The 20,961-nt window shown below is 37.7% G+C and overlaps 1 non-coding gene across 1 annotated transcript; it reads left to right on the top strand.

Annotated features, from left to right (window-relative positions):
• The first annotated feature begins 20,451 nt into the window (after nucleotides 1–20,451).
• LOC112725695 (small nucleolar RNA R71) lies at nucleotides 20,452–20,559 on the top strand. Its single transcript, XR_003164785.1, has one exon. It is a non-coding gene; the product is annotated as a small nucleolar RNA R71 (small nucleolar RNA).
• Nucleotides 20,560–20,961: the final 402 nt, after the last annotated feature.

The following is a 20,961-nucleotide window of genomic DNA, read 5'->3' as shown; positions in this document are numbered from 1 at the left end:
ACTAGGCCACGTTAGCTCCCACGTTAACCTAGTTAACGTGAAAGCTAACGTGAGGAAACAAGGTGGTCGACAACGTTAGTGACACTAAACATTGTCACTAACATTGGAAGGAACCCACACAAGCCCCAATAAGCCACGTTAACTCCCACGTTAACTTAGTTAACGTCGAAGTTAACGTGAAGAAGAGAGGTAACGCCAACGTTAGTGACACCCAACATTGTCACTAACGTTGGAAAGAGCCCACACATGCCACCATGAGCCATGTTAACTTAGTTAACGTGGAAGCTAACGTGGATAAGGAAATGTTGAGCCAACGTTAGTGACACTCAACTTTGTCACTAACGTTGGAGATGGCTAGCATGGCCACGTTAGAAGCCACGTTAACCTAGTTAACGTGGACTCTAACGTGGGAGCTAAGGGGCACATTGGAACGTTAGTGACAATGTTAAGTGTCACTAACGTTCTCGAAGGTTGGCAAGCCTACGTTAAAAGAGCCACGTTAACTAAGTTAATGTGGACTCTAACGTAGGGAAGGGGGAGGCTTCTCAATGTTATTGGGAAAGTTGAGTCCCAACAACGTGCGCGAAGGACAAAGAGGCAACGTTAGTGGCAACGTTTGTGCCACTAACGTTGAGGTTAACGTGGCTCTTACTTGGGTAAGGAACGTTAGTGAAAAAGTTGAATGTCACTAACGTTCTCGAACCCATATTTTCACTGAACGTTAACACCACTAACGTCCTGAGCTAAAGTCTCTGCCCACTTCACACTTTCTCTCTGCAAGTAAAGCCAAGCCCAATGAAGAAGATAACTGCTTCAAACTCAAGATCCAAAGGCCCAGACCCAAGACTTGAAGAACCAACCAGAAGAGTAGAAGAGTAGTATATATAGGAGTAGCTTTGAATTATTTAGAGAGTTGGAAAAGATAGGGAGCCTCTTGGCATAGAATTACTCTCTGTATTTACTTTCTCTGCACTTCTAGTATCATCATATATTCTCCATCTTTGTTTTCATTTTCCAGAGCTATGAACAACTAAACCCCTTTCATTGGGTTAGGGAGCTCTGTTGTAATTTGATGGATCAATACTAGTTTTCATTGTTCTTCTTCTATCTTTTCTCTTGATTTTACTTGAAAGCTTTCGATCTTCATCCAATTGGGTAGTTATCTTGGAAAAGAAGCTATTCATACTTGGATCTCTTCTAAACCTTGAAAGAGGAATGAAGAGATCAAGCTAGAAATGCTTTCTCATGCTGGACCAAATTGGGTTTGGATGGATATATGACTATAATCCTCTCAACACTTGATTTGGAAAATGCATGTGGTATAATCAGTGACTATACGTCATCTCTTCTCATGAGCAATTGACCAAGGAATTGGCTATTGATCAAGATTTGAGAGATTGAATTACAAGAAATTGTAATTCAATCACTTAAGATTGTCAAGGAGATCAATGAGTGTATTGATTGAGGAAGAGATGAAAAGGAAACTGATCCGGAGAATGCAATATCTCCTGAGCCCAATGAACTCCCCATTTCTGATCTTACCCATTCTCTTTATTTTCTGTTACTTACTTTTATGAGCAATTCCCCCATTCCCATTTACAATTCTGCAATTTACTTCAGTAATTTACTTTCACTTCTTTAATTCTAGCATTTACTTTTTCTGTCATTTACCTTTCTGCCATTTTATTTTCTGCAATTCTAAACTCAAATCCTGGATTCGCTCAACTAGAACATTCTTCTAATTAAAGTTGCTTGATCAATCAATCCTTTTGGGATTCAACCTCACTCTATTGTGAGTTTTTACTTGACGACGAATTCGGTACACTTGCCGAAGGAAATTTGTTAAGAGACAAGTTTTCCGTGCATCATACCTCAAATTGCATTAAAAGAAAATAGAAGAACAAGAGTAGATCTACAACGAAGTATAGGAACAAAATAGAAGGAATTGCAACAAAAGAATAGAAGAACAAGATATAACAACAAAGAATTGAAAGGTAGAAGTGGATGAGAGCATGAATTAAAATCTAGATCTAAGCTTATTAACCTAAACCTAATCCTAATTCTAGAGAGAAGTGAGAGCTTCTTTCTCTAAAACTAACACTAAAACTAGATCTAAACTTCCTAATGATGATTCCTAATGATCCAAGATGCATTCCCCTTCAATCCTTGGTCCTTTTAAGCATTTTGGCGCCAAAGTTGGTTTGGATTGGGCCCCACAGCCTCTGTGAATTCACTGGGCACATTTTCTCTTAAAAATTACGTGCCAGCACCGATGCGTACAGCACGCGTGTGCGTCCCTGAAGTTTTTGCAATCCACGCGTGCGCGTACACTGTTCGTGCACGTGGATGGTTGCATCCAAATCTCTGGCCTTTTTTCCATGTGTTCTCCACTTTGCATGCTTTCTTCTTCACTCCTTTGATCCATTCCTAGCCTTTTCAATCTGAAATGACTTAACAAACCAATCAAGGCATCTAGTGGAATCAAAGAGAGATTAAAATTATCAAATTAAGGGTCTAAAAAGTATGTTTTCACATTTGAGCACAAATTAAGGGAGAATCACAAAATCATGCCATTTTATTGAATAAATGTGAGAAAAGGTTGACAAGATACTCTAAATTCAACATAAGATAAACTCTAAAAACGGGGTTTATCATATATCATCCATTAAAGCAGAAATTGAGCTTCCCAATGGAATAGTTTCTAAGTCATGAATTCTCTCCTTGTTCATGCATAAGTCCTTTAAAAACTTGGCATATTTAGGTACCTGGCGGATAGCATCAAAGAGAGGAATTGTCACCTCAACTTTCTTGAATATCTCCACCATTTTGGTGTCCAACTCAACTTACTTCTTGGTTTTCCTTGCCAATGTGAGAAAAGGAATTGAAGTAGCTTCTTACAAGACATTTCCATCCTTAGGAATTCCACCCTTTGGTTGAGCAATCACTTCTTCAACTTCCTCTTGTACCTCATCCTCCTCTTTGACTTCTTCTACTTCAACCACATCCTCATCTTGAGTGACCTCTATTGGGCTTGGCTCACTCCTCTCTTACAATTTGGTGCCAGACCTCAAGGTGATGGCATTGATGCCACCCTTGGGGTTGGGTAAAGGTTGAGAGGGTAAGGCACTGGAGCTAGAGGGTTGAGTAGTAGAAGTGGAGGGCGGATCTATATGGGAAAGAAGGGCTTGAATGGTAGAGGTAAGACCGGTAAGGCTTGAGACAAGTGTGGTTCGAAGCTCCTTTTGTCCTTAGAGAATGGAGTGGAGTGTCTCATCTTGGTTGGAGGAAGAAGAAGGATAAGTGATTTGGGGGGCTTGTGGTTGGTTGGGTGGGGGTGCTTGCCTTTGATGAGGTGCTTGGTAGGTTTGGTATGGTTTGCCTTGCTTTTGGTGTTGATATGGAGGGTTTTGTTGGTATCGGTTTTGTTGGTGGTTGTTGTTCCACCTTTGGTTCCCTCCATTGTCCCTTCCTCCTTGATTATAGTTGTCCCTCCATCCTTGGTTGAAATTATCTTGCCAACCTTGATTATAATTACCCCCTTGATTATAGTTGCCTCCTTGTTAGTGATACCTTTGGTTTGGACGATTGTAGTAGGCATTAGTAGCCGCCAAGGTATTATCTTCTTGGAGGTTTGGGCATTCATCGGTGTAATGGGAGTAACAAGAGCAAATTCCGCATACTCTTTGGGGGACCAACTGTTGACTTTGTTGTTGTTGAGGAGGTGGAGGTTGTTATTGATTGAGTTGGAGTTGCTTGAGAATGTTTGTCATTTCTCCCAAGGTCTTGGTAAGGGCGGCGGTCTCACCACTAGAAGAAATTTCATTTATGGCTCTTGGATGATGGTTTCTTTGTCTAGCATGTTGGGTGGACTTGGCCAAATCGGTGATTAATTGTCATGCCTCCTCCGCCGTTCTATACTTTGTCAAGGAACCATTGATTGAGGCATCCAAGAGAATCTTGTCTTGTGGTTTCATTCCTTGGCAAAAATAGCTAAACAACACTAGAGTGTCAATCATATGGTGAGGGCATGAGTCAAGAAGCCTCCGAAACCCCAATACTTGTATAGAGTTTCCATTTCACCTTGGACAATGCATGAAATCTCTTTTCTCAATCTATCTGTCACTTCCAGAGGAAAGAATTTATCTAAGAACTCCCTTCTAAGCAAATTCCAATCACTAACAATCTCATCGGGAAAAGTGTAGAACCACTCTTTGGCTCTTCCCTCAAGTGAGAATGGGAAGGCAAACAACCAAATAGCAACCTCATCTGAACTCTCCCACCTTGTTGTTGAACATACACCTTGAAAGTCTGTATGGTGTCTGATCGGATCTTGATCGAAGAGTCGATAAAACTTTGGTAGAAGATTAATCAAAGCGGTCTTAAGCTCAAAATTAGCATTCAACTCCGGATGACGCACTTAAAGCGGTTGAAGAACAAAGTCCGGAGCACCGGCCTCCTTAAGAGTGACTCTCCTTGGAGCGGCCATAGTATCGGTACCTAGGTCAATGGAAGAGGTATTAGTAGTATCAATGGAAGAGTATATCGTTCTTTCTTCGAATGATGCTTCCGATTTAACCTCGGATAAGGTTGGTAAATTGGTAGGAACCCTTTTACCACCTCCAAAGGCCAACCTACTTCGGGCTTGCCTAATATCGGATAAAGTTCTCTCAATTTCGGGATCAAAAGTGGCTAAGCTCGGATCCGGTAGTGTACCCGTCATTCAATGAAAGAGGCATAGAGCTCATGACGAGAAAATTCACTAAACAAAGATTAATCCAAACTAACAATTGAACTAGCAAACAATAAATGAAAATGCAAGTATTCACATATCAACATATTTACACTAACCAACAACATGGCACACATATGCAACTCCCCAGCAACGGCGCCATTTTGACGCGCGGTATTTTGTCGTCATAGAATTTCACCAAATAAATTCATCGTGAGTATAGTCTAAACCAACAAGTTATAACGCATCAAACATAGAAAATGCGTGTCCACAATTCAAATCAATAATCGAGAGTATTAGTCCTGAGTCGTTCTCCCTAGGAGTTGCTTTAAGGTGCACATCATTGATTAGGGATTCTCTTGGTGTTTAGAGATTGAATATGAGAAATATAAATAGACTTGAATTAAAACAATGAACAAATAACAATGATACTAAGGGACACAAGAACTTGAAATCAAGCAAGACTGAATGACAATCAATCAATATAGAAGCCTTGGCTAGGGATGGGAATTGGAATTCCTATCATCATTATCTCTATCAATTGTGACATCAATTGGCTATTGCTCCACTTAGTTAACCTCCAACTATAAAGGAAAATCAAGTGGAGATAATCAATTTGAGTCTACAAGTTCTAGTCAAATCTTAGGGAGAGACTAGAGTGAGTGTCATTCAAATCAATTAGCAATTTCCAATTGTCAATCAACCATAGACCTTGACAATTCAAGTGTCTCCAATTACCCAACCCCTATACCAAGAGTGAAGATCTACTCCATAGCTATAGTTGACATTTTCTCAAACATTTGGTGAGCAATAATGGAAGAAATCATGAAATTGAGAAGAGAATTTGAATTAAAGCTATCTATTGCAAACAATTAACAATAACCAAACAATTAACAATAATGAACATGAAATTCCTCAATGCATTAATAGAAATCAAAGTAACAAAGTCTAGATCCAAGATCTACAATGATAGAGTAACAAGAACACTAAATTGAGAGTAGAAGAAGAAGATCTACAATTAAGAGCAATGGAAAATTGAATCAAATTCAGATCTAACCAAAGGATCCAAGAGAAATTAGAGTTAAGAAAGCCAAAACCTAGAGAGAAGTTAGAGTTTCTCTCTCTAAAAACATAACCTCCAAAACTAACTAACTAAAAGTGTGTAAAAGTGTGTCCTCCTTCAATCCTTGGTCCTTTTAGTCTTTTCCCTCCAGAATTTAGCTTAAAATTTGGCCAGGAGCTCCTCTTAAATTGCTAGGCACGATTTCAATAAAGAAGTCACGTGCTGAGCGTCACGCGTGCACGTTGATGGGTTTTTGCGAACCACGCGTACGCATCAAGCATGCATACGCATCGATGAGACTTCTGGCCAGCCACGCATATGCGTCCCTTCTCGTGCGCCAATCCAAGATCTAGCTCCCACGCATGCACGTCGGCTGCACGTGCGCGTCGGTGCCAATACTCCAAAGCTCCATTTTTCATGCTCCTTCCACTTAAGCATGCTTTCTTTCTCTCTTCTAGACCATTCTTACCCCTATAAACTCTGAAATCACTCAACAAACAGATCACGACATCGAATGGTAATAGAGGAAGCTTAAAATATAACTCATTTAGGGCCTAAAAAGCATGTTTTCAACCATTAAGAAAACTTTGGAAGGAAACAAAAAACCATGCATTTTTTGTGGATGACAAAGAGAATTCTTGTATAGTTTGGAAGCAATCAAAACAAGAATCAATTCGTTGGTAGCATAGTCCAAACCAACAACGAATTCTCAAGATCAAATATTAAATCCAATACAAAATATAAACCGAGAGTCTTTCAACCTCGGGTCGTTCTCCCTAGGATGCAATTGGAATGTTACTCTTTCGGTTGTGAAGGCAATTGGGGTATGCAAATCAAAGAACTAAAGATTAAAGGAACTAAGCAATAAAAGAACTAACCAATGATCAAAATTGGGAATTAAGGCAAGTAAAGGGAAAACAAGATCAAAACTAGTGAAAATGCTATAAATGAAATAAACGAGCCTTGACTTGGGAATGAGGATCCAAGGAATCCTATCATCGCCATAACCACAACTATGGTAATTATGATGAGTCAATCTCGCCTAGTCAACCCCAACCATCGAGGAGCAAGTCAAGCAAGCATAATTGACCTTAATCCATAAGTCCTAGCTAACATACCAAACTAGTTGATAAAAAGCTAGCGTCAATGGAAACAAGATTCAACTAACTACTCAAGAATTACCACTAAATGTCAGACATTATGACTCTAGTATCCTAGGAACTCAAACCACAAGCCAAGGTGGGAAAATCTACTCAAAACTAATAATTGACATTTTTACAAACACCTTGTGTGCATAATACTAAAACATGGAAAATTGCAAAGTAAAATAGAAAGTTATAACTAAAAATGCACAAAATCAACAATAAACATCCAAACAAACATAAAGAAAGCATGAACCATTAAATTCATCAGTCAAAACTTCAAGAAACTCAAAATTGCAATTATAAACAAAGTAACTTGAACCATAAGAAAATAAAGGAAAAAGCAATCTAATTAAAGAGAAGATCAAGAGTACTTACAATTAAAGATGATCAAAATTCAAAATTAAGCTTGCTATAAAATACTACAATGGAAATGGAAATTAAACCCTAAGAGAGCATTTTTTACTCTACTGCTAATGCATTTTCTACCTAATCTACCCTAATGAAAGCTTCTTCTTCGTATGAGTTGAATCCCCCTTATATAGCACTCCAAAATTAGCATCCAAGCCTTCCAAAATGGTCCAAAAGCCCTCAGAAAACGCACAGCACGTGTTTCATTAACAAAATCACGTGCAGGGACCTGTGCGGACGCACATATGTGTGCGTCCGCACATTTGGCTGAATGTTGACCTGTGTGTACGCACAGGTGGTCGTGCGCACGCACACATGGAAATTCTTTCTTGTGCATACACACACAAGCTTGTGTGCACATACACTTGGCTAATTCGGTCTTGTGCGTACGCACGCTTGCTTGTGCACACGCACACCTTGCTATGTGTGCTTTTCCTTGTTTTCTTCATGTTTTCTCCCTCGTACATGCTTTCTTCCACTTTTGGCTATCCATTCTTGCCTCTAAGGCCTGAAAACACTCCACAAACATGTCATGGCATCAAATGGAATAAAAGTGGAATTAAATTGCTCATTTCAAGCACAAAATTGCATGTTTTCACATTTAGGATCAAATTGGGGACACAACACAAAAGTATGCTATTTTGGTGCTTAAGTGTGAGTTCATGTGCTAGAATCCATCCAAATTAAGTCAAAATATACCATCAAATATGGACTCATCAATTCCCCTACACTTAAACAATAGTATGTCCTCATGCTAAACCAACAAGGAAAACAATCAAGAGGGGTTCAACTTATTAAATGCAACTATCTATATGCATGCAAGTATATTATATACTATCTATATCTATATATCTATCTATAGTATCTATATGAAATTAGTGAAAACAAACAATCAAATTCCCAAGCAAGTATAGACAATTTGGGCAAGGCAAAGAGATAATTCGATGCAAGCAAAATCTGGAGAATTGATTCAAGTTTCAACATGAAGCAACTTGCAAGAATACATGATAAGTGAGGTGGAAACATAGAATTGAATGATCGAACCCTCACTAGGTGCATATACACTTTCATCACTCGGTGTTTTGGGTTTAATCACTCAAGTCTCCTCTTAATCATGCTTTCAAGGATTTGCCTTTCATCTAACAAACATATGATGAATGAATGCAATTATCATGAGGACTTATTAGGGTTGTAATGGGACTAGGGTTAAGGTGGGATAGATATGGCTAAGTGGACTAAAGAATTGGATCTTTGATTAGCTCAAGTATCTCACTCAACCTATATCATCCAAATCACAAAAATGCATTCTAACCACCCATTACTTCTTTTCACACACATTCATGCCTTAGTTTCTATTCAAAACACATATGCATTTCTTATTCATTTTTTTCTTTTTCTTTGGGATAACTTTTGTCCCATCTTATTACTATATTTTTCTTTCATTTCATATTTTTTCTCTATAACAAATGCATATGGTTAAAGCAAATTAATACATGAATGTACACCTATTTTTCCAAATCTTTCAATAAGTACCCAAAACAGAATTTTTCTCTACCCAATGCTTCCCAAAATTTCCCCCACACTTAAATGACACGCACCTCAACCTAAGTTAATCAAAGATGCAATTCAAGGTTATTCATGGTTTTTTGGTTAGGATTGTGATGTGCTAAAAATTAGAACAAAGGGAATTAAAAAGCTCAAAAATGGTTAACAAGGGTAGATGCAAGGGTAAGGCTATATGGTTGAGTAAGCTTAATTCAAAGATGGCCTCAATCATGCTAAATGCAATCACAATATCAAACATTGGAAATAAAGAATCAAGCAAAACCAAGATTACAATCATAAAAGGAGAAAAATCACACTATGAACAAAATTAGCGGTTAGAATGTGTAACCACTCATTAAAGCTCAAAGACTCACAAGGCATTTTATTCTATCTCCTTCTATGTTCCATAAAAATTCATTCAAGCAAGTGTAAAAATAATTTTCCAAATCAATTCAATAGAATTCCCTTGAAATAAAATTCTTGGAAAATCCTTGTTGTTTTTCACCAAAACTTATTTCCTATATGTATGTATGTATGTTGTGATGGATGCAATTTTTTAAAAATTTCCTAGTTCCATTCCTAATTCAACATCGCAAAAACTAACATGAACAATTAGGACAAAATTGAACTAGGTGCTATACTATTCACATCATCCAACCACAACTTCTATCTATAAAATATATACTATGCATAAGATGCAAAAAATACAATAACTATGGATGAACTAAGATGCATATATATATATATATATATATACTAGAAGAAAGTGTAATGCAACAATTAAAAACACTCCAAATATCTACAAGAAACCTAATAAAAGAAACAAAAAATAAAATGCAAAGTGTTCAGAAAAGGTAAGTTTACTCCCCAAAAATGGCGAATCCTCCCCCACACTTAAGCATTGCACAATCCTCCTTGAACGAACACAATATGGGGGGATGTCTCTCAAGTGCCTCCACCTTCAGCTGGCGGATGCGGGGGCTTGGGTTGGTAAAGACCGCCAAGTCCAATGCATTCTCGGCATCTTCATCCACGGCGTCCTTCTTCTCTCCCGGCTCCTTGCCTTCACGTCTCATTCTCAGAAAGAATGAATAAAGTATAATTAGGAATCATACGGCAAGTAGCACAAAAAGGTAAAGGAGAGAGTAAATAAGCATCTAATTAAGGAATTTTGCATAGTGGTGTGGTATGATAAAAAGATGAGCCATGTGTATATTCCAATTATGCGTGCGGTTAGACTACACACAACGGCCGGTTAAAATGGCATCCTCACAATCAAAAAGTAAGCACGAATTTCTCAATTAAATTGCCTAAGATGCAATTAATGGATGAGCAACCTTTAAGCACATGCAAACTTAGGCAACTACAACAAGAGTGAATTGAATGTAGGAATTATTGGATATTGAAGGTGTGCAAGTGAAAGAGCAAAATTGATATAAAGTAGCACAACAAACAATAACCAATGAAATGATGAAAAGAAAAATACTTATTCATCCTTAGGAAAAATCAAATAATCACACGGTTAAGGTTTTTGTTACAAGAAGTGACAAACGTGATAGAATCAAGTTAAGCTAACTCAAACAAATGCAAAGCATTAACAAGAAACAAAGACCTTGTGATGTAATTATATTGACTTAAAAATCCATGATGAACAAGCAACTCAATTCAATTCACTAAATTCCATGTGCACTCATAAAAGTTTCACCTAATATGCAACAAAATGTAATGTGCAAATCCAAGTAGGTGCTAGTAATTGAAGGTAAAATACAGGTGCATCGATGAAATTCAATCAACAAGCAACCCAATCAAACAACAACCAAACACTTGCAATTTATTTACCTAACAAACAACTTAAAGAAAAACAAATATAATTAATAAAACAAAAATGAGATTCAATGAAAATGAAGTAAAATAAGTAGAAAATAAGGTAGAAGAACGAGAAGAGAAGGATGGAGTGTGGCCGTACAGAGAACGCGGTAAGGAACGTGCGTGCATATGCACAAGGTGGTGCGCACACATAGACTAAGGAAAACAGGGAAGCACCCACGCACATGCTGTGCTGGCACTGTGAGCAGAGGGCAATACAAAGAGGGTGCGGGTGCACAGGCTTGTGCACTCGCACAGGTCACGAAACTCAGAGTTGTGTGCGCACGCACAGCAGCGTGCATACGCACAGATGCCCTATTTTGCAAAAAATTTTCTTTCATTTCTAAGGTAGTAGGCCTTAGCTTAATCCACATTTCAACCCCAAAACATTCAAAATATCATAAAATCATGATCTATACTAAAACCAACCTTTCTGAACACAATATTAAACCAATCCTAAGCTAACTAAGACAAGCAAACATGCAAGAAACTAGGACTATAAACAAAGAGAAAGGGTAAGAAAGATGTTACTATGGTGGGGTATCTCCCACCTAGCACTTTGGTTTATAGTGCTTAAGTTAGACTTGTTGAGGAGACTCTAGCTAGGGTGGCTTGTGTTTCCACTCCTCCTTGAACCTTCATCCAAGCTTGGTCTTTGACTCTCCTCTGGGATCCCATATTTTAGTTTCCCGTTCACCTTCTTGTTGATCTTTATGCTTCAAGTCGGATGGATAAGCTCCTAACTGACCCTTGTAACAACCCAACATTTTCCAAAAATTACCCAATCGTGCTTGACATCATGCTTGAACTCCAAGTCTTGAATTGCTTTTCTTGAAGAACCTTGGATTTACTTGGCAACCAACATCCTTCACCTCACCATGCACCAACCCAAGAAGGACCTTGAGTTGGTAATCCGTCTCCAAGATAGCATATTGATGGGGCCAATGAAGTTCATAGGTGAAATTGCCACCCACTCAATATGTTCTTGGTTGTCAACTCCTTCCTCACCAACCTCTTCCTCCTCTTCCCCATCACACACATCATAACAAGGAGGTTGTGAGAAGTCTACCTCCATGTTTCTCTCAAACTCAATGGGGAGAGGCTCATTAGGATCATTAAGGAGATTGATCAAGGAGGACAAAAAATTATCAATGATGGAATCTTCATCTTGATCAATTTCCCTCAATTCTCCCTTTCTCTCCTGCAGTTCAGATACTCCACTTCCCCCCTCTTGTTTCACTTCATGCTCTACCCCTTTTTCTTTCCCTTGTGGCTCCATGCTCTCCTCTTCACTACACCCTTCAATTGCTCCTTCAGACTCTTCAAGAGGAGTGCCTTGATCGGATGAGCGTAGTAGAACCAAGCGGTTCACCGCTTCAGCTATGGTAGCCATAAATTGCCCTTGTGTGCTTCAAAATCCTTCTTGCTCTTGGAGAAACGTTTGAAGGTCTTGTGGTTCTTGGGACAAGGGTGGAAAAGTTTCAAATTGTGATGAAAAAGGGGTTTATTGTTTGGAAGGAAAGTTATATATATAGGAGGTGATTCATGTTGGTAGGTATCTTGAAGTGGTGTGTAAGGAAGTGGATGATGGTATTGATATGGTGTTTGAAAATATGGTGATTGAGGGTTGTGTTGGGGTATGGGTCATAGGCATATGGTGGTGGAGGTGCATAATCAAAGTGAAATCCACCATATGTGCATTGGGAAAGGCATGGCTCATTGTAATATAGAGGAGGTGGCTCCTTACAAAATTGATACTCCAATCCCATGATGCAATCTAAAATTGAGGTTATCAAGCCCTACAAAATAAGCACAACCAAACTCCAAACCAAGAGGGTGATAACTCATAGAGGAAATATAAAATAAAAACTAAAGACATCAAGTAACAAAAGAAACAAAATCCTAATTAATAGCAAAAACAAGCAAATAACTCAAAAAGCATCTATTCACACTATTCGCATATTAACAACAACCAAAATATAGTACTCATGACGCTAGTTCCCCGGCAATGGCACCAAATTTGACAAAGAGAATTCGTGTATAGTTTGGAATCAATCAAAACAAGAATCAATTCGTTGGTAGCATAGTCCAAACCAAAACGAATTCTCAAGATCAAATATTAAATCCAATACAAAATATAAACCGAGAGTCTTTCAACCTCGGGTCGTTCTCCCTAGGATGCAATTGGAATGTTACTCTTTCTGTTGTGAAGGCAAAAAGGGGTTTGCAAATCAAAGAACTAAAGATTAAAAGAACTAAGCAATAAAAGAACTAAGCAATGATCAAAATTGGGAATTAAGGCAAGTAAAGAGAAAATAAGATCAAAACTAGTGAAAATGCTAAAAATGCAATGAAACAGCCTTGACTTGGGAATGAGGATCCAAGGAATCATATCATCGCCATAACCACAACTATGGTAATTATGATGAGTCAATCTCACCTAGTCAACCCCAACCATCGAGGAGTAAGTCAAGCAAGCATAATTGACCTTAATCCATAAGTCCTAGCTAACTTACCAAACTAATTGATAAAAAGCTAGCGTCAACGGAAACAAGAGTCAACTAACTACCCAAGAATTACCACTAAATGTCAGAGATTATGACTCTAGTATCCTAAGAACTCAAACCACAAGCCAAGGTGGAAAAATCTACTCAAAACTCATAATTGGCATTTTTACAAACACATTGTGTGCATAAAATAACAACATGGAAAATTGCAAAGTAAAATAGAAAGCTATAACCAACTATGCAGAAAATCAACAATAAACATCCAAACAAATGAAAAGAAAGCATGAAACATTAAATTCATCAATCAAAACTTTAAGAAACTCAAAATTGCAATTATAAACAAAGTAAATTGAAGCATAAGAAAATAAAGGCAAAAGCAATGTAATTAAAGACAAGATCAAGAGTACTTGCAATTAAAGATGATCAAAATTCAAAATTAAGCTTGCTATAAAATGCTACAATGGAAATGAAAATTAAACCCTAAGAGAGCATTTTCTACTCTACTCCTACTCCTACTCCTAATGCATTTTCTACCTAATCTACCCTAATGACAGCTTCTTCTTCATATGTGTTGAATCCCTCTTATATAGGACTCCAAAATCAGTATCCAAGCCTTCCAAAATGGGCCAAAAGCCCTCAAAAAATGCACAGCACGTGTTTCATTAACAAAATCACGTGCAAGGACCTGTACGGACGCACAGATGTGTGCAGCCGCACACTTGGCTGAATGTTGACCTGTGCGTACGCACAGGTGGTCGTGCACACGCACACATGGAAATTCTTTCTTGTGCGTACGCACGCAAGCTTGTGCGCACGCACACTTGGCCGATTCGGTCTTGTGCATACGCAAGCTTGCTTGTGTGCACGCACACCTTGCTGTGTGTGCTTTTCCTTGTTTTCTTCATGTTTTCTCCCTCGTACATGCTTTCTTCCACTTTTGGCTATCCATTCTTGCCTTTAAGGCCTAAAAACACTCAGCAAAGATGTCATAGCATCAAATAGAATAAAAGTAGAATTAAATTGCTCATTTCAAGCACAAAATTGCATGTTTTCACATTTAGGATCAAATTGGGGACAAAACACAAAAGTATGCTATTTTGGTGCTTAAGTGTGAGTTCATGTGCTAGAATCCATCCAAATTAAGTCAAAATATACCATCAAATATGGACTCATCAATTCTCCCACACTTAAACAATAGCATGTCCTCATGCTAAACCAACAACGAAAACAATCAAGAGGGGTTCAACTTATTAAATGCAACTATCTATATACATGCAAGTATATTATATACTATCTATATCTATATATCTATCTATAGTATATATATGAAATTGGTAAAAACAAACAATCGAATTCCCAAGCAATTATAGACAATTTGGGCAAGGCAAAGAGATAATTCGATTCAAGCAAAATCTAGAGAATTGATTCAAGTTTAAACATGAAGCAACTTGCAAGAATACATGATAAGTGTGGTGGAAACATAGAATTGAGTGATCGAACCCTTACTAGGTACGTATACACTCTCATCACTCGGTGTTTTGGGTTTAATCATTCAAGTCTCCTCCTAATCATGCTTTCAAAGATTTGCCTTTCATCTAACAATCAACAAACATATGATGAATGAATGCAATTATCATGAGGACTTATTAGGGTTGTAATAGGGCTAGGGTTAAGGTGGGATAGATATGGCTAAGTGGACTAAAGAATTGGATCTTTGATTAGCTCAAGTATCTCACTCAACCTATATCAACCAAATCACAAAAATGCATTCTAACCACCCATTACTTCTTTTCACACAAATTCATGCCTTAGTTTCTATTCAAAACACAGATGCATTTCTTATTCATTTTTTTCTTTTTCTTTGGGATAACTTTTGTCCCATCTTATTACTATATTTTTCTTTTATTTCATATTTTTTTCTCTATGACAAGTGCATATGGTTAAAGCAAATTGATACATCAAGAGTACTGATAAACCACTATTTTATGGTTTATCTTGTGCTCAATTGAGTGGTTTTTATCAAGTCTTTGTACATTTATTCATACAACTTTCACGATTTTACAATTTCTTCCTAATTATGTTCTATGATTGAAAACCTGCTTCCTAAGCCTTTAAATTGTGTATTTTAATTCCCCTTTATACCATTCGATGCCGTGATCTGTGTGTTAAGTGTTTTCAGGCTATATAGGGCAGGAATGGCTTAGAGGATGGAGAGGAAGCTTGCAAAAATAAAAAGACCACAAGAAATAAAGGAGATAACCAGCGAGCATTGACGTGCACGCATGGCTCACGCGTGCGCGTGACTTGGAGCTTTTTGATAAGTTGAGATTTGTCGTGTTGGTTTAGAATTTCTCTTATAGAAATAAGAACTTCGTTGTAAGCATAGCTCCAAACCAACAAACATTTCTCACATAAAAAATTTAGTTTGTCACATTTAACAAACCCCAAATAAGAATTAACCGAAGTATTTTAACTACGGGTCATCTCACAAGAAATTGCACTGAAGTGCTCAATTATTGGCTATGAAGATCAAGGGGGGTTTGATTTATAATTGGCAAGAAAAATAAATGACAAGAAAGTAAAATAACAAGAACTAATAAAAGAAATGGAAAGAACTCTTGGCTAGACATAGGTAATTGAGATCACCATCCTTGTCTACATACCAAATATTGATAATTATGAGAGGCCAACCTGTTAAGTCTACCTCCAAAAGCCTTAAGTACGTAATATCTACTCCTAAGCTTGAGGTACGTCAAATAAGCTTGATCACATCAACCCATAAGTCCCAACCTATCTACTAATTAGATTAGTAGTGGGTTAGTGTCAATGGATATCAAATTGATCACCAAGGGTTTTCAAATCACCAATTCATTGAGACTCAAGGTCACTCAATTCCCTCTACCTAGGCCAAGAGCAAAGAAAGCTACTCAAAAACTAAAGGAAACATTCTATCAAACACCTAGAGTGCAAGAAAAGTAAACATCATAAAATGCAAGAATTAAAGGAACCCATGAATACCGCAAGAAATCAACAATAACAACCAAGATAAACATAAAAGAGCACGGAAACATAAAATTGCATTAAAAGGAAATTAAAATCAACAAGCGTTCATAAACATAAAAGAGGACAAAATAAAGGAAATGACAAGTGAAACTAGAAGAATAGAGATGTAACAATAAGAAATTAAAAGGAGAAACAAAATCAAAACATGAATTAAAAGTTTGATTTAAGAAAATTAAACCTAAACTACCCTAAATTCTAGAGAGAAGGGAGAGCTTCTCTCTCTAGAATTCTACCCTAAAACATGATGAAAACTCAATCATGACTACTTGCTTCATTCCCCTTCCAATCCTTGGGTTCAATAGCATCAGAAATGAGTTGGATTGGGCCCAAAATGAGCTACAAATCGCCCCCAACGAGTTACCCAAAATGGACCCACGCTGATCCATCAGTGCGTGCGTGTCATGCGCGCATACGCGCCCCTATACGTCAAAAAACTATGGTAAATTTTAAATCATTTCGAAGCCCCGGATGTTAGCTTTCCAACGCAACTAGAACTGCCTCATTTGGATTTCTGTAGCTCAAGTTATGGTCAATTGAGTGCGAAGAGGTCAGACTTGACAACTTTGTGGTTCCTTCATTTCTTCATGAGGTCTCCCACTTTGCATGCCTCTCTCTTCACTTCTTCCATCCAATACTTGCCTTATGAACCTGAAATCACTCAAAAAACACATTAAGGTATCGAATGGAATTAAAGTGAATTGAATTTAGCTATTTTAAGGCCTAAAAAATATGTTTTCACATTTAAGCACAAATCAAGGGAGAATGTGAGAAAAGTTGATAAAATTCCCCAAATTAAGCACAAGATAAACCACAAAATCGGGGTTTATCAAATCTCCCCACACTTAAACCAAGCATGTCCTCATGCTAAGCATAAAGAAGGACAAGAAAAGGGTATCAACATTTATTCAATGCAAATAAACTATATGCACCTATCTACATGAATGCAACTAAATGCAAAATGATTCTACCTACTTAGTTAAAAGTAAGTCAATCCCCAATAATATATATCAAGTAGGGCTAAGTAGTATGATAACTCATGAATCCTACCAATTCAAATATCAAAATGAAGCACAAATAGACTTGCAAGAAGAAAAGCTCATGAAAGCCAGGAACAAGGAATTGAGCATCGAACCCTCACCGGAAGTGTATCCACTCTAGTCGCTCAAGTGTATAGGGTCAATCACTCAATTCTCTTCTACTCATGCTTTCCAAGATTTATTTTTCATCTAACAATCAACAATTATTCAATGCATACATACATTCATCATGAGGTCTTGTTCATAGGTTGTAATGGGGCTAGGGTCAAGGTAGGATGCATATGGTCAAGTGAGCTTGAAATTTGAATCTTTGATTAGCCTAAGCTCTCACCTAATACATATAACAACCTATACAATTCTAATACACAACCTAGCTACCCATGATTCCCACTTTTTCACATACTCATGCATTCTCTTTAATTCACATTCCATATGCATTGATTTTTATTGAACTTTACTTTGGGACATTTTTGTCTCATTTTTATTTCTTTTTATCTTTTATCTTTTTTTCTATTTTTTTTCGTATAATTTTTTTCTTTCTAAAGTATATACAAACATATCAATGCATATGATTTTACATATAGTTCATGAATATGTACCCAATTCCCAAAAATCTTCAACAAAAATACAAAATACACTTTTACCTCAACCAATGTTCCAAGTTTCCCATACCTAAATGATACACACTCTCACTAGCCTAAGCTAAACAAAGATCCAAATTAAGGACATTTATTATTTTTCACTTAGGGGTAGTGATATGCTAACATTAAGAACAAAAGGGATTAAATAGACTCAAAATTTGGCTAACAATGGTTGATGAAAGGTAGGCCATTTGGGTATGTGAGCTAAATGAAATGATGGCCTCAATCATATAAATGCATGTATACATGGTATAATGGACATAAAGAATCAAACAAATCAAAGATTACAATCATAGAAAGAGAATAATACACACAAGAATGGAAATAAGTGGTTATAAGATGTAACCACACAATTTGGCTCAAAACTCACATAATTATGTTCTTAGCTCAAAAACAATATTCCAAAATAAATTTTTCAAGTAAGTTCACACAAGATTTTTTTTTTTCAAATTGGTTGGGAGCCTTAAAAATAATTTTTCTTGGAAAAGAAGTCATCACCCTAACCAAGTAATCCTAAAATAAAAAGAAGTAATAAAATATGTACAAATTCTAACTAATATGCAATCTATCATGCAATGCAACAACTAATCTATCAACAATGGTGCCAAAGGACTTGGAGCTCTCAAACGTGAATCACACTTTGTCACAATTCCGCACAACTAACCAGCAAGTGCACTGGGTCGTCTAAGTAATAAACCTTACGTGAGTAAGGGTCGATCCCATGGAGATTGTCGGCATGAAGCAAGCTATGGTCATCTTGTAAATCTCAGTCAGGCGGATTCAAATGGTTATAGAGGATTGATAATTAAAAGATGAATAAAACATAAAATAAGATAAAGATAGAGATACTTATGCAATTCATTGGTAGGAATTTCAGATAAGCGTATGAAGATGCTTTGTTCCTCTTGAACCTCTGCTTTCCTATTTGCCTTCTTCCAATCATTCATACTCCTTTCCATGGCAAGCTTTATGTTGGGCATCACCGTTGTCAATGGCTACTTCCCGTCCTCTCAGTGAAAATGTTCTACGCACGCTGTCACCGCACGGCTAATCATCTGTCGGTTCTCGATCATGTTGGAATAGGATCCATTGATCATTTTGCGTCTGTCACACACCCAACAATCGCTAGTTTGAAGCTCGTCACAGTCATCCCTTCCCAGATCCTACTCAGAATACCACAGACAAGGTTTAGACATTTTGGATCTCAGGAATGGCCGCCAATAATTCTAGCCTATACCACGAAGGCTCTAATCTTAGATTAGAAACCCAAGAGATACACATTCAAGCTTGTTTGCATGTAGAACGGAAGTGGTTGTCAGTCACGCGTTCATAGGTGAGAATGGTGATGAGTGTCACATAATCATCACATTCATCATGTTCTTGGGTGCGAATGAATATCTTGGAGAAGAAATAGACTTGTGTTGAATAGAAAAATAATAGTACTTTGCATTAATTCATGAGGAAGAGCAGAGCTCCACACCTTAATCTATGGTGTGTAGAAACTCCACCATTGAAAATACATAAGAACAAGAAGTCTAGGCATGGCCGTGAGGCCAGCCTCAAACGTGAACAGGTCTATGAAAGTATGAAAATACAATAGCAAAAGGTCCTATTTATAGAAAACTAGTAGCCTAGGGTTACTGAAATAAGTAATTAATGCAAAAATCTTCTTCCGGGCCCACTTGGTATGTGCTTGGGCTGAGCATTGAAGATTCCACGTGTAGAGACTTTTCTTGGAGTTAAACGCCAGCTTTTGTGCCAGTTTGGGCGTTTAACTCCAGCTTTTATGCCAGTTCTGGCATTAAACGCCAGAATTCTTAAGCTGACTTGGAACGCCTGTTTGGGCCATCAAATCTCGGGCAAAGTATGGACTATTATATATTGCTGAAAAGCCCAGGATGTCTACTTTTCCATGCAATTAAGAGTGCACCAATTGGGCTTCTGTAGCTCCAAAAAATCCACTTCGATAGGTGTTTCCATAGGTGTTTCCAATTGACCTTCCATGAGAGATTTGGATGATTTCTCCAGGAAGGATTATAGGTGTTTCCATAGGGTTCTCCCATGTAATTCACTTCTTCCATTGTTGGGTTCTCAGGATCATAAGCTTCTTCTTCAGGGGAAGCTTCCTTAGTACTGACTGATGCAGCTTGTATTCCAGACAGACTCTGAGAAATCATATTGACTTGCTGAGTCAATATTTTGTTCTGAGCCAATATGGCATTCAAAGTATCAATCTCAAGAACTCTTTTCTTCTGACTTGTCCCATTATTCACAGGGTTCCTTTCAGAAGTGTACATGAATTGGTTATTTGCAACCATCTCAATGAGTTCTTGAGCTTCTGCAGGTGTCTTCTTCAGATGAAGAGATTCTCTAGCAGAGCTGTCCAATGACATCTTGGACAGTTCAGACAGACCATCATAGAAGATACCTATGATGCTCCATTCTGAAAGCATGTCAGAAGGACACCTTCTGATCAATTGCTTGTATCTTTCCCAAGCTTCATAGAGGGATTCTCCTTCCTTCTGTCTGAAGGTTTGGACTTCCACTCTAAGCTTGCTTAATTTTTGAGGTGGAAAGAACTTTGCCAAGAAGGCATTGACTAGCTTTTCCCAAGAGTTCAGGCTTTCTTTGGGTTGTGAATCTAACCATGTCCTAGCTCTATCTCTTACAGCAAAAGGGAAGAGCATAAGTATGTAGACCTCAGGATCAACCCCATTGGTCTTGACAGTGTCACAGATTTGCAAGAATTCAGCTAAGAACTTATGAGGATCTTCCAATGGAAGTCCTTAAAACTTGCAATTCTGTTGCATTAGAGAAACTAATTGAGGCTTAAACTCAAAGTTGTTTGCTCCAATGGCAGGGATTGAGATGCTTCTCCCATAGAAGTCGGGAGTAGGTGCAGTAAAGTCACCAAGCACCTTTCTTGCATTGTTGGCATTGTTGTTTTCGGCTGCAAT

Source organism: Arachis hypogaea, chromosome 11 (genome assembly GCF_003086295.3).
Source record: "Arachis hypogaea cultivar Tifrunner chromosome 11, arahy.Tifrunner.gnm2.J5K5, whole genome shotgun sequence".
Taxonomy (NCBI): Eukaryota; Viridiplantae; Streptophyta; class Magnoliopsida; order Fabales; family Fabaceae; genus Arachis; species Arachis hypogaea.
Note: the sequence above shows the minus strand (reverse complement) of the source record. Positions and strands in the feature narration are given on the sequence as shown.